General features: G+C 34.4%; 4 pseudogenes across 4 annotated transcripts; all 4 read left to right on the top strand.

Annotated features, from left to right (window-relative positions):
• Positions 1–368: 368 nt before the first annotated feature.
• AT1G35920 lies at positions 369–2,901 on the top strand (annotated as a pseudogene; the record flags this gene model as incomplete). Its single annotated transcript has 10 exons — positions 369–509; positions 593–857; positions 946–1,042; positions 1,133–1,214; positions 1,333–1,424; positions 1,506–1,635; positions 1,715–1,908; positions 2,021–2,144; positions 2,235–2,447; positions 2,536–2,901.
• A 794-nt stretch (positions 2,902–3,695) lies between these two features.
• AT1G35930 lies at positions 3,696–5,018 on the top strand (annotated as a pseudogene; the record flags this gene model as incomplete). Its single annotated transcript has 6 exons — positions 3,696–3,836; positions 3,962–4,235; positions 4,335–4,449; positions 4,553–4,695; positions 4,815–4,892; positions 4,984–5,018.
• A 629-nt stretch (positions 5,019–5,647) lies between these two features.
• AT1G35940 lies at positions 5,648–11,799 on the top strand (annotated as a pseudogene; the record flags this gene model as incomplete). The annotated part of the gene is made up of 13 exons: positions 5,648–5,918; positions 6,024–6,191; positions 6,305–6,436; positions 6,526–6,924; positions 7,007–7,445; positions 7,543–8,492; positions 8,578–9,175; positions 9,267–9,787; positions 9,864–9,941; positions 10,036–10,155; positions 10,234–10,506; positions 10,606–11,115; positions 11,222–11,799.
• A 709-nt stretch (positions 11,800–12,508) lies between these two features.
• On the top strand, positions 12,509–13,588 carry AT1G35950 (annotated as a pseudogene; the record flags this gene model as incomplete). The annotated part of the gene is made up of 5 exons: positions 12,509–12,571; positions 12,664–12,925; positions 13,027–13,141; positions 13,238–13,380; positions 13,476–13,588.
• Positions 13,589–14,223: the final 635 nt, after the last annotated feature.

A 14,223-nucleotide genomic window follows, 5' to 3' on the forward strand; every position in this document is an offset into this window, starting at 1 on the left:
TGCCAGTCAAGATATAATCTAAATCCCGCAATATTCTATCTTATAAACCACCCTAATCTTTCTGTTTTGCATGTACAAGCGTAAAAATAAGGGTAAATACATTTACCATATCTCGACAGTTTGATTCAGAATCAAATCAAAATCTAAATACGGCATTTTGATTATTATTTTGTACTTATGATACTCAAGCATATTCCTATTCTAAACCATTCAGAATCATTCTGTTTTCAAAGAATATACACTCAAAATCTTTGGAAATCAATGTTTAAAGATTCACTCGGCTACTATAAATACGCTTCTCATATCCTTCCATTTCATCATCGCTCACACCGCAAACGAGAAATCAAAGCAAATATACATTTTGAAAAATGGCTGCGACATTCGCATACCTTAAAGACGTGAGGCCTTACAAAAATGCATGGAGAGTCCAGGTCAAGATTCTTCACTCTTGGAAGCAGTACACAAGCAACACCCGTGAAACCATTGAGTTGGTCATCTCTGATGAACATGTAAGAATTACTCTTATCTATGCAAAATTTACGTTTACATATACACAAGTACTAATATAGATTTATGTTGTCTTTGTCATAAGGGGAAAAAAATGCATGCTACCGTGAAGAAGGAGTTGGTTTCTAAGTTTGTTCACAAACTTATTGTTGGCGAATGGGTCTTCATTGAGATCTTTGGTCTTACCTATGCGTCTGGCCAGTTTCGTCCAACCAACCATCTATACAAAATGGCGTTTCAGGTTAGAACAGAAGTCATGGGTTGTGCTTCCGTCTCTGACTCCAACTTCTTGACTTTGGCGTCATTTTCAAAAATCCAAAGTGGTGAGCTTAACCCTCACATGTTGGTTGGTGAGTTTTCTGATTCTATATTATGCTTTTGCATTATTCCATTCACTTGCTATCATTAGATTATGAACACAGTCATGTTTCACTGCAGATGCTATTGGCCAAATCATTACTGTTGGTGAGTTGGAGGAACTCAAGGCTAACAATAAGCGTACAACAAAGATTGACTTTGAGATCAGGGATCAAATGTAATGTTTATATCTTATTTGTTTATTGCGATCTTATTTGTTTATTGCTTATCAAAGAAAGTGTTTGTTTCGATTCATTTGTTCTAATAGGGATGAGAGAATGCAAGTTACTTTGTGGGGAACATACGCTCAGGAGGTTTACCGAGCATGTCAGGAATCTGAGGGAAAGAATGTGATTTTTCTCATTCGTTTTGCCAAAATCAAGAGTTACAAGGGTATATTCAGTTTCTATATCACCTGTTCCTTTCCTTTCCATATTGCATGATCTATGGTCAATTAAATGTTATGAGACTGCAAGTGTGAAGAGTTTATCCAACTCATTTGATGCATCGCAAGTACATGTCAATCCGGACTTCCCTGAAGTTCACGATTTCAGTCAAACGTAAGTGCATCTACTCTCAACACACTCTACTTTTAGTTGACTTCTTTATGTGCTATTGATTATCTTTTTATCCAAATGCAGACTTCTAAATGATGGTGCTATTTGTGTGTTCCGTGCAAGAGTCCCACGTTTTGAGATGGTTGCAGTTAAAAGGACTGACTACAGTGAGTACACAAGGAATACCATTGAAAATCTGCTTAGCTCGACTGAGGTTATATTCAGCTAACTTATCTCAAAGTTTAGAAATCTAACTATCACCAGTATCTAATGTGTTTTCATATTTTGTATAGGTTGGTAAAGTCAGAGTTTTATGCACAATCTATGCAGTTGATACAGATTGGGCTTGGTATTACATCAGTTGCAAGACATGTAATAAGAAAGTGAATCATATTCATGCTGGTGTTAATGGAGTGAACAACAAGGGTAAGAAGCCTAGATTCTGGTGTGATACATGCACGTCTGTTGTAACCAATGTGGTCTCTAGGTAAATACATTTTTTGAAGCTTATATTTACATAGAATACTACTTTGAAATATTTTATTCTAACAGTGTGTATAGTTTTTTAATTAAGTTCGTAACATTTTATTATATGCAAGGTACATGATCTATGCAAAGGTTATGGATAGCACTGGTGAAGCCAAATTGCTTCTGTTTGATTCAATTTGCTCTGAGATCATTGGCGAGTCTGCAGCCTCTGTTTTTAATGGATCTGTTGATGAGGTTTGTTTCTTAAAGTTTTCCCGTGTCTACTTTATGTATACTGACATATAATTATATAGAGAACTCAAATAGCCATTCACACTCTTTCAGATTGATGATCCAGAAGATCTTCCTGATTCTGTAAAGAATTTGATTGGTAAGACATTTCTGTTTCTGGTGTGTGTTGAGAAAGACAACATCTTGGATGGAAAAGAAATCTATAAGGTTTCAAAGGTGCTTCTGAAGGATGGACTAATAGAGGAACAATTACTAGAGGATTCTGCTGAACATGTGAACCCTGCATCCATTGTTTCTGGTGATCAGGTAATTCACACAACATTTAATGTTACATTATTCATTACAATCATAAATTCTTAAGAGTTTTGGACATTTCTAACTCTATATATTGCAGGTTCTACTTATGCTAGAGAATGGTAATGGATCGCCAGACTCTACCACTCCATCTTCAAAGCGTGTTTACGCTAGAGAAACGAGTGGCTCTGAAGGTTCTTCAAGTTCAAAGAAGGTGTGTGTTGTACCATTAGACTTGGAGAAGTCTTTATCTGAGGATGCTGAACATGGAGTTGCCCTGAATCCGCAGGTGTCTGATGCAAAAGAAGTTACTGTTCCAACTGAAGTCAAAACATCAAATGTTACTGTTGCAACAGAGAATGACCAAGCACCTGTCCCAGCTGCTGTCGTTGTGAAACAGGAAGTCAAGAAAGAGATGGCTAGGAACATGGCTTCTGTAAGGGTCAAAGTGGAGAAGAACAAGTGATCTGCTTATCTATTTCTTTTAATAAGTGATGCTTCTTGAACTGTGTTTGGTCACTGTAGCTATGTTTTGCTTTTTTTTGTTTTTTTTGTTTTGGGATTATGTTCGTGTTTTTGGTTTCTAAGTTATTCGAATTCATGTTATGAATTATGTTTCATCTTTAAGTTTGGAGTTAATCTTAATAATATTCTTTTTCTGCTTATATGTTCGAACATTATTAATTTTGTAGCCATCTATATGATTACAATATTATCTCAGTTGTAATGTTACAGTTAGAGGGTCCAAATAAACTTACCATTTCAAGATGTATATATGTATTCGATTGGCTTCAGACTTCTACTTAATGACTTTAGTGTATACCTTTATCAATAAGTTAAAGTTTCATTAACAATTTGCTATTCCAATCTTTTAGATATAATATTATAGATTTCAAACTATATTATAAAATAAAACTAAACAAAAGATCAAATCAATATTATGTCAAAGTTCTGTCAATCTTTTGACAATCTTACATATAGACTCACTATGATGAACATCTATAACTGTCTAGATACTAGGAAATTTTATTTTTTGTAATCATTATACATCTATATCTACGATATCTTATTAGATTTTCTCGATATGTCATATTGACGTCATCATCTAGAACCCGCAAAACGATTCGTATTTCCTTATTTTAAAAGACATATGCCATTCATTGTATCTTTTCAACTTATATATATATTGAGTAACTGTTCCTTTTCCATCTCAACCCTAGAAACATAAAGCATAAAGCATAAATCCAAAGAGACACATCCATGGCTTACATACACAAACTCGAGGATTTGAACTTGATGAACAATCAGAATTGGGTTATATGCGTGAAAGTTCTCTCTATTTGGGATCATCCTCCAAACCTGAACGGTGATGTTACAACCATGATTTTGGTTGATGCAAAGGTTAGTCTCTCAAATTCATCTGCTCTTTTAGATTTTTTTTTTTTTTTTTTGTGGCTTGGTCTATTGCATGTCATCAAAATATCTTGCGGGTTCTACTTAGTTGTTTTATTTTGTCAACTTAACAGCATCACAGAATCGTTGCAACCATACGTAGATTGAATTTGAGGGAAAAATCTAGGAGAGTTCTCCAGGAGGGTTTGTGGTTTAACATCTCTCAGTTTCGTGTGATTCCGTCTACACACAGAGTAGAAACGTATGTGTTGAACCGTCTCCATATTATGTTCAGATGGGATACCGTAGTGTTCAAAATGTCAGAGTTAGTGAAATCTGATTTCACAGACTATCTGTTTCCCAATGAACTTGAGGACTCTGCTACAGACAATGTTGTTGATGTTACTGGTATGTTTAAAACGATCCTAATTCTTTAGATCATTTCATGAGTTTATATTTTGAGTACTCTGCTGCATACAATACCTAGCTGATTTTTTGTTTTCATAGATGCTATTGGTGTGGTTGCAAGCGTTTCTTCTATCAAGAGGTTTCCTTATGTCCGCAACAAGGGTGAGACCGACTATGAGGCTAGATACGTTTCTTTCGAGCTTATGGATAATTGGTAAGTTTATAGATTATAGATTTAGCATTAGTTCATCTAGGCTGCAGACTTTACATGTAGATTATTGCTTGTGATTATTTACCATAGTCTGCCAATGGTATAGGGAACAAAAACTCAAGTGTGTTGCTGTTGGTTCCATATGTGAAGAGTTTGTCACCAAGTGGTCTAGGCGTATCACTAGATCAACATACAACTATGAATCAGTTGTATGTGCTGTACGCTTCTGGAGAATTGCTTCTGTTGATGGTTAGTATTCTAAATAAATATAGATAATTGTATTGATTTAGGTCCCATGAAACCTGTGTTTACATTTAAATTCTTTTCTGTTTTGACCAATGAAACCTTTGTTTTTCCTAGTGTTTAAGGTGAAAACGTCTTAAAGAGTGAGTTTGGATGCTCCCGTCTACATATAGACCCAAGCTTCCCTTACTTTGATTTTGCAAGTTATCTATAAGTATACCAATTGTTTTAAATTTCTGTAGTTTACAATTAAGAACAGTTACTTAGTTTTATAATCTATTGTCTTTGTACCAGGCGGAGTTTCAAAGATGCTAATGATCAAGAAGTGACAATGGAACCACTTACTGAAGGTTGAAGCTATGTAGTTCGAACCCTTTTGTTCTCTACCCCCTCTGTCTCCGAAAAAAACAATTACGTTTCTTTTGCAAACTTTGTTATGTTTCCAGTACTTTAAAACATGATCTTTATTTTTTGGATTTAAACATATCTATTCCTATCTTTAATGCATGATGATATTTTGTTCTCTAAGTATTCAATTTTTAATTTCTATTTCGTCTAAACATATATGATATTGTCATTAATTTAGAAATTTAATTAAACCTGTAACAGATTCAGAACATTAGCAGAATATTGGTTCTTGGAGAATCATTAAATCCAAAATATATGACATTTGAGAAAGGAAAACATATATTACCAACTTCGATTTGGTACTTCAAATTGGTTACATAATTTGTAATCGTTTGGTATGTTGTGTAACAAAGTAAATATACTTTATGTAGAAAATGCGAGAACATAGTAAGTTGATATATTTACACACCTATCAAATATTTCCTTAACTAACAAACAGATCCTCTCTAATAAAGTATGGACTCTATTACGTTTACTTTCAACCATTCTATAAAATATTATGTCAGTTATCTTAAATTACTCAATACTCATGACAGTCTAGAGTATTGAAATGGGAAAAAAGAAAAACAGCCATGCTCTGTTTGATCTAAATTCACCTCCACCTTCAGAGAAGATACCACGTTTAGGTCACATAACAGCTTCACAAAGCCAACTTACTCAGCTTAATGGATCTAATTCTAATGGTTCTATGCCTATTAGATCAGCTTTCAATACAGTTTTCAGAGATATCACTAATTTGCCACTCAGTTTTGATGTTAATAATCAACCATCTTCTTCTACACAACCATTTGATTCAGCAACTTCTATACAATATTCACATGGTACTGTCATTACTATACAATATCCAACTTTCAGATTCTATCCACTTTAGAAGATTTTAAAAATGGTTGTCACAGTTATTAAGAATGTGTTTGAACTACTCGCAGGTTCAGTTGAAAGATCAGGACTTAACTCGATTGGCAGAGAAAATTTTCATCGGCATAAGACAGCTTCTACTAGACCATTTAGTGATCTCACCAAGCCAAATCTTCAACCATCACCTCAAAATTTATATGCAACGATGACACCAGCTACTGCATATACATTGAACACAGGTTAGTTGTTATATATGTATCTTTTAGTTCTCCAAACTACTCTGTCTATTATGTAATTCTTAACTTTTAAATATTTGAATCATTAATCTAAATCTTATTTTATGTATTACAAGGACAAGACCTGAGTAATCCATATTCATGTATAAGCAACCAAACACAAACACCAGTAATGTCAACAGAGTATTCTCATGTACGAAATTTACAAGCAGAATTTGAGAAAGCATCAACATCTGCTACCAATCCGAGTAAGAATATATAGGTTTCTTTTCATTTATATTAAAGTATCATTTTATATAAGGTGTGTTAATCTTATAGATATTATATTTGATCATAGGAGCAGAAGCTAAAATCAATTCAGATACTAGCAGTGATGATGAAAACATGGCCAATATGATGTTTGATGGTGCAGTATATGAAAGTGATACTGATGTGGATCAAAATTACTCTCTTAGTAGCACTGACGATGAAAGTGAAGACCCAACCACAATGCAAACAAAATCTGAATCAATGGCTAATGTATCTACTCATGAAGTAGAAGACATTGTCTCACAGTTAAGTGAAAATGACATAGAACTTGATACATTCAGCTCACAGATAGATAGATTTATGATTCCAACAGAATCTACTCAAACAGCAAATGTCCCAGAATCTGCTCCTAAGAAAAGAGGCCGTCCAAGATTGGCTGTAACCAAGCGAATGAGAATGAAAGAAATTAGACAACAGAATAAGCCAGGTATTGTTTGTTATCTAAATTATTCATTATCATACATTTATTTCAGATATTGTAATGCAAACCCAAATTATAGTTGTTTCAGGTTATCTTGATCACGGTGATCCTACTTACAAGTGTAAGTATTGTGGTGCTATGATGTGGTATGATGAGCGGATTAGAAAAAAGGAGACAAACAAAGAATCTGTTTTCACTCTTTGTTGTGGAGAAGGAAGTGTCAAACTGCCATTTCTGAAGGAGTCCCCACATCTTCTCAAGAACCTCCTCTCAGGAAACCATCCACTCTCTAAACATTACAGAGACAATGCTAGAATTTTTAATATGGTTTTCGCAATGACCTCCTTTGGTGGTAAAGTAGATAAATCTATGCCTAAAGGTAGAGGGCCAGCCATGTTTAGATTGCAAGGTGGAAATTACCATTTGATTGGTAGTTTAAAACTTACTCCTGGAGATTACGCTAAGTATTCCCAACTATACATTATTGATACTGAGAACGAAGTTGAAAACAGAGCTACTGTCATCAAGTAACATAGCTCATATCTTACATCCTTTACATGTCTGTTTAGGTTATGCACTGATATGGATTTAAAATAGTTTACTGTTGTTTTCCATCTAATGTAGCAAGGGAAAAAATGCTAAGCCGGCATCAGGAAAACCAAATTTGGATAAGAATCTTATTGAAGCCATTATAAAGATGCTTAACCGTTGCAACCCTTACGTTAGAAGATTTAGGACAGCCAGAGAGAGGATTCAAACAAATGATGAAGAGCCATTTCACATGCGTATTATCGCAGATCGTCAAGGTGTTGAGGGCAGGACATATAGTATGCCTACCACATCAGAGGTTGCAGCCTTGATCCCTGGTGATTTTCGACATGGCATGCCTGATAGGGACATTGTTATAGGAAAAAAATCAAATGGTCACCTAAAGAGGATTAACCAGATTCACATTTCCTATTTGGCTCTGCAATATCCACTAATATTTTGTTATGGCGAAGATGGCTTCAGACCTGGAATTGAGAAGTGTTCTAAATCAAAAAGTAAGAAGAAGAATAAGAAGTGTATCAGCATGAGACAATGGTTTGCATTCCGTATTCAAGAGAGGGAAGTTGAGTGCCAAACTCTATTACGTTCAAAGAGGTTGTTCCAGCAGTGTCTCTGTGATGCTTATACCACTATTGAATCTAACAGATTAAACTATATCAAGTTTAATCAGTCGAAACTTCGATGTGAAAACTACACATCTGTAAAAGAAGCAGCTGCAGCTGGAGCAACCACTATGGAAGAAGAAGGTAACCAACTACTGATTCCAGCTTCATTCACTGGTGGTCCTAGATATATGGTTCAAAGCTACTATGATGCAATGGCTATCTGTAAACATTATGGTTTTCCAGATCTTTTCATCACTTTTACCTGTAACCCAAAGTGGCCAGAGATAACAAGATACTACGATAAAAGAGGTTTAAATCCTGAAGACAGACCTAACATTATAGCCCGTATTTTTAAAATCAAACTGGATTCTCTAATGAATGATTTAACTGTGAAAAAGATGCTTGGGAAGACTGTTGCATGTAAGTATGGTTTAGTATACTACATTACTATTTATCAAAATCATCTAATTCGAAAGTACTCATTCTGTTTTGTTTGTGCTTGCAGCGATGTATACTGTTGAGTTTCAGAAAAGAGGCTTGCCTCATGCACACATTCTCTTATTCATGCATGCTAAGAGCAAATTACCAACAGCAGACGACATTGATAAACTTATTTCTGCTGAGATTCCTGACAAAGAAAAAGAACCAGATCTATACGAAGTTATCAAAAACTCCATGATTCACGGTCCATGTGGTTCAGCAAATGTCAATTCTCCATGTATGGTTGATGGAGAATGTTCTAAACTTTATCCCAAAAAACATCAAGATATAACCAAGATTGGTAGTGATGGTTATCCTATTTATAGAAGAAGAAAAACTGATGACTATGTTGAGAAGGGTGGTATTAAATGTGACAATAGGTATGTTGTGCCTTATAACAAGAAGCTTTCTCTTCGTTATAATGCTCATATCAATGTCGAATGGTGTAACCAGAATGGCTCCATTAAATACTTATTCAAGTATATCAACAAAGGACCAGACAAAGTTGTCTTCATAGTTGAGCCAACTCAGCAGACTACAGCTGGTGACTCTGAAACGCCACAGCAAGAACAAGGTTCAGCTGAGAAGAAGAAGAACGAGATCAAAGATTGGTTCGATTGCAGGTTAGTCTATTTCTTTGTTATTTCTTAATTATTTGGTTTGGTTTCATATTGAATAAAAAAATCATTCTAATACATAATGAATTGTTTGCAGATATGTTTCCGCATCTGAAGCTGTTTGGAGAATTTTTAAATATCCAATTCAACATATATCAACGCCCGTCCAGAAATTATCTTTTCATGTAGAAGGAAAACAACCAGCTTATTTTGATCCAAAGTCAAACATTGAAGACGTTCTAGAACGAGTAGCAAATGTAGACTCTCAGTTTATGGCCTGGCTCACTTTGAATAGAAGAAATGCTGTTGGAAAAAATGGTAAGCGAGCTAGAGAGTGTTTGTATGCTGAAATTCCTGCATATTTCACATGGGATGGAGAAAACAAGTCGTTTAAAAAGAGAACTAGGGGTTTTTCAATAGGTCGCATTCACTATGTTTCAAGGAAAATGGAAGATGAGTATTTTCTCAGAGTACTCTTAAACATTGTGAGAGGTCCAACGAGTTATGCTGAAATCAAAACCTATGACGGTGTTGTATACAAGACTTTCAAAGAAGCATGTTTTGCACGTGGTATTCTTGACGATGATCAGGTTTTTATTGATGGCCTGGTGGAAGCAAGTCAGTGTTGTTTTGGAGATTATCTCAGGAATTTTTTTTGCAATGCTTCTTCTCTCGGATTCTTTGTCTAGACCAGCACACGTCAGGTCACAAACGTGGCATCTTTTAGCAGAGGATATTTTGAAAACAAAAAGAGATGAGTTCAAAAATCCAGGTTTTTATATTTTTTACCTTCCATGTTTCCTTACTTATAGAGTTTTAATGTTTTCACGTTATTTGTTTTAATGTTTTCATCTAAAATTTTGCAGACCTAACACTCACTGAAACTGAAATTAAGAATTACACACTACAGGAAATCGAAAAAATTATGCTTTCAAATGGAGCAACCTTAGAAGATATTGATGAGTTTCCTAAGCCTACTAGAGATGGTATTGATAATTCAAATAGACTCATTGTTGAGGAGTTAAGATATAACCGTGAATCCAACCTATAAGACCAGCATGAAGAATGGAAACAGATGCTAACTCCTGAGCAGAGAGGCGTATACAATGCGATTACAGAGGCAGTTTTTAATAATTTAGGTGGAGTTTTTTTTGTGTACGGTTTTGGAGGTACAGGGAAGACTTTTATTTGGAAAACTCTGTCTGCTGCTATTAGATGTAGAGGTCAGATAGTTCTTAACGTCGCCTCTAGTGGCATTGCCTCTTTGTTGTTAGAAGGTGGTCGGACTGCACATTCAAGGTTTGGTATTCCATTGAATCATGATGAGTTCTCTGTATGTAAGATAAAACCAAAGTCTTATTTGGCAAATTTGGTTAAAGAAGCGTCTTAAGTTATATGGGATGAAGCACCAATGATGAGCAGGTTTTGTTTTGAAGCTTTGGATAAATCTTTCTCCGACATTATAAAAAACACAAACAACAAGGTTTTTGGTGGAAAGGTTGTTGTTTTTGGTGGTGATTTCAGACAGGTGCTTCCAGTAATTAATGGTGCAGGGAGAGCAGAAATAGTAATGTCATCGCTTAATGCTTCGTATCTTTGGGATCACTGCAAGGTGTTAAAGTTGACTAAGAACATGAGACTACTAGCAAACAATTTGAGTGCAACTGAAGCTAAAGAAATTCAAGAGTTTTCTGATTGGTTATTGGCTGTTAGTGATGGTAGGATAAACGAGCCTAACGACGGTGTGGCTACAATAGATATTCCAGAAGATTTGTTGATTACCAACGCAGACAAGCCAATAGAAACGATCACCAATGAAATTTATGGAGATCCTAAAATACTACACGAAATCACTGATCCCAAATTCTTTCAAGGCAGAGCTATATTAGCTCCAAAGAATGAGGACGTAAACACAATCAATGAGTATTTGCTAGAGCAGTTGGATGGTCAGTGCACTTTTACCCTTCAATTTAAAGTTTATAATCTTCATATGCAATATATTTTTAAAAGTATATACAACTGACATACATTCTATTTGTTTTATTGTTTCAGCTGAGGAAAGAATTTATCTATCTGCTGATTCCATAGATCCTACAGATTCTGATTCACTTAACAATCCTGTTATCACTCCAGATTTTTTAAACAGTATCAAGTTACCAGGTTTGCCTAACCATTCTTTGTGTTTAAAGGTCGGTGCTCCTGTTATGTTACTACGAAATTTGGATCCTAAAGGTGGTCTATGCAATGGCACTAGGCTTCAGATTACGCAGCTATGTACTCAGATTGTTGAAGCTAAAGTTATTACAGGAGACAGAATTGGTAACATAGTTTTGATTCCTACAGTGAATCTTACACCTACAGACACCAAACTTCCATTCAAGATGCGTAGAAGACAGTTTCCACTCTCTGTTGCATTCGCTATGACTATAAATAAGAGTCAAGGTCAATCTCTAGAACATATAGGACTTTACTTGCCCAAACCAGTGTTCTCCCATGGTCAGCTTTATGTTGCTTTGTCTAGGGTTACCTCTAAAAAGGGTTTGAAAATCCTAATACTAGACAAAGATGGTAAACTTCAGAAGCAAACAACCAACGTTGTTTTCAAGGAAGTTTTCCAAAACATAGATTGATTACATTGCTGCCAGTCTATGTTCCAATCTTTTGAGAAAGGTATTCTTCATCAACCTTTATTCACTTTATATACTTTCATTTATGGCTGTTAAACCCCCACACAGTAACTAACAAGTAGTATTTGATCTATAATGTCACAGGATTATTTACATTATACTGCTGAAGAGGATTAACTAGATTCGCATTACTAAAGTAGTCATAGAGAAGGATTATGACATCTTCTCCGACTTCAAGTTCCTCATATTTTAATAAGGCAACTATGTTAGTATGTCTTAACTAAATTGGTTTGATTGAATATTTAAAAATTAGTTTTGGAATTTAAACATAATCAACCATTAATTATATTCTTGCTGCATCCAAATACTTTATTGGAATTATCTACTAACATATATGCAATCATTAGCAACAAAGACTTTACTATATTGTGATTGGCTACAGAATCGGTTAGCACATAATTAGAGATTGATTAAATGATTTAAACGGATATATAGCAAGAAACCTTTCGTATATATTCACTGAATCTATATTCATCTTTCATCGTGCTTCTTCAATATATATATAAGACCAATATTTGGTTAACTTCCCTCAATCTATCTTTTCTAAAAATCTGAACAATCACCATCCAAACTTCCAATGACCGAGAGAAATTATATCCCAGATCTAAATTTACACAGAAACAATCATATTCTATACGTAAAAATATTAAGCATGTGGGATTTGCAGTCTATGATCAAACCAACTCCGTGTACCATGATCCTATGTGATGTGAAGGTGAGTATCTATGATGTATTTTTGAATTGTTATTTTGGTTTTTGCTTTCTATTATTTTCCAACAAATTTTATATGGTTCTCTTTTTATTCAGGGAAACAAAATCGATGCTAGAATACCTTGGGGCGAGTATATGTCCAATTTTAAGACTAGCCTATTTGAAGGAAAGTGGTATTACCTTCAACACTTTCGATTGAAGAGATCAACAACAATACCAAAGTACACAGATTTTCACTATGAAATTGAGTTTATGTGGCACACTAAAATGTGGGCTGTAAGTGATAGAGCAGAACAAAGTTCTCTCCAATTCATCCATGCTGATGAAGTCAATGGAGAATCTGAGGATCATGTAGTCGGTAATATAAGTCTTAATTTTATAGTATAACATTTCTTGCAATTGTAATTCCTTAGTACTAATATTTTGATTAATACTGACTTATTGTTCTGTTATTGTTAGATGTTATTGGAGTTATAACAACTGTCTCAACTGTGTCGAGTTTTCCATATTGTTGTCCTGAAGGTGAAACAGACTATGATGCCAGATATGTGACATTTACCATCCGAGATAATCAGTAAGTTAACAATCATGGACTTATATTGGTATAGAAATTAGTTAGGAACAGACATATATGTGTAGTATGATAAATTTGTATTCTCCTTGGTTGTAGTGAGAGGATCATAACTTGTGTTGCTAGAGGGAGTGCGTGTGAGTCTTTTCTATCAAAGGTTTATCGACTTATTGGTTCAAAAACTTACAACTATGAGCCACTCACTACAGTGCTCCGGTTCTTTAGAACTTCTATGTTTAAAGGTTAGTTTATATATGTTAATATGTTATACTCTTACCTTAGAATGTTAAATCATGTGATATATAACTAATCAACAGAATGATAACAAATATTATAGGATCTAAGGCCTTAATCAGCGAGTATGGGTGTTCAAGGGTCTTCATTGAAGAAGAGTTTCCAGACTTTGATGTATCATGTTACATGTATGTGAAAGACATTAGATACTGGTGATAGTTTGTTTATTAGATACTAAGTTATTCAAGAAGTTTGACATCTTTTTATGTTTTTGTTACAACAATTTTTTTGCAGCTGAACCAGTAGGAAATGTTGATGGGAGGATTGAGTATGTTGCTGAGGAATAATCCTAGAGTCAGATTCGTCGGAAGAAGGATTTGTTTAATCTATTTACCTTGCTTTCAAAAATCAAACTATTCATTCTTAAGTTGATTTTGTTTTTGTCTTTTGAACTATTGTTGACAATTTAGTAAGAATGATCATAAATTGTGTTCATTTTGGGAGAGATTGTTTCAGTTTAACTAAGTAATAAAAATCAAGTTTTATTACATAAAACGTAAAATTATAACACATATAAATGAACATAAATTGTGTTCATTTGCGGTGTTTAAAATTACAGTCAATGATAATCTACAGTTACAATCCAAATATTAAATTCCATACCAATTGAATCATATGTGTTTACATGTAATAAAATAATATTGTTATTTACAAAAGAATTCATGCTTATAATCATTTAATCATAAAATTAGTACAAACACACGCTGTATAAAAATAGAATTTTATACATGTTGGTTGAACTTTACAAAACCACACCGAAACATACAAATATAATCACCCATGTCAATAGA

The sequence above is a fragment of the Arabidopsis thaliana genome, assembly GCF_000001735.4.
Source record: "Arabidopsis thaliana chromosome 1 sequence".
In the NCBI taxonomy this organism is placed as follows: domain Eukaryota; kingdom Viridiplantae; phylum Streptophyta; class Magnoliopsida; order Brassicales; family Brassicaceae; genus Arabidopsis; species Arabidopsis thaliana.